The sequence below is a fragment of the Charadrius vociferus genome, unplaced genomic scaffold (assembly GCF_000708025.1).
Source record: "Charadrius vociferus isolate BGI_N301 unplaced genomic scaffold, ASM70802v2 scaffold549, whole genome shotgun sequence".
In the NCBI taxonomy this organism is placed as follows: domain Eukaryota; kingdom Metazoa; phylum Chordata; class Aves; order Charadriiformes; family Charadriidae; genus Charadrius; species Charadrius vociferus.
Window position 1 is genome coordinate 1,085,140 of NW_009650103.1, and position 644 is coordinate 1,085,783.

Genomic DNA, 644 nt, shown 5'->3' on the forward strand with positions numbered 1-644 from the left:
TGCAGGTGCTGAGCACGATGGTGCTCACTGGGGAAGGTGGCTGCAAGGTCTCCAGGGACTGAGGTTGCTGCAAGGTAAGGGTTTTTCTCTTTTTCCTCCCCAATCCTTGTTTTTGCTATGAATATCTCAAGTGAGAAGGAAGCTGTGGGCTTGCTGGTTAGTTATCTCTGGCTCTTCCCCATCATGGAGCTTCTTGGCTGCTGCTTTTTGGGACCGTGGTGGGGCTGAGCGTGCTACCCCGTGCAGGGTCAAGCCAGCTCTGTGCTTGTGCTTCTTGCAGAGGTTTGTGTGCTGGGTTGTGGGTCCCTGCTGGGAGCGATAGCGCCGGGAGTGATATTGTTGAGAGCAAAGGTGTGAAACCTGCGTTGCTGCTCTGTGGTGTGCGTGGGGGTGAGTGGAAGAAAGGCTTCCGCGCGTGTTGATGGGTCTGTCGTCTGTGCATCCTTTGGATGTTCGCATCTTTCAAAGATAAGGGCTGGGAGCTTCCCGTTTGCAGAGGCAAACGCCAAAGCGGGGAGAGATGATGTGTCCTGATGGGGAATTGGTGGCAGCGTTGGGTGCTGACCCGGTTGTGCGGTCTGGTGGCTTGGACGGGGAGAAGGTGACTCAGAGCAGACTACCATGAGATGGCCGTCTGCATGCAA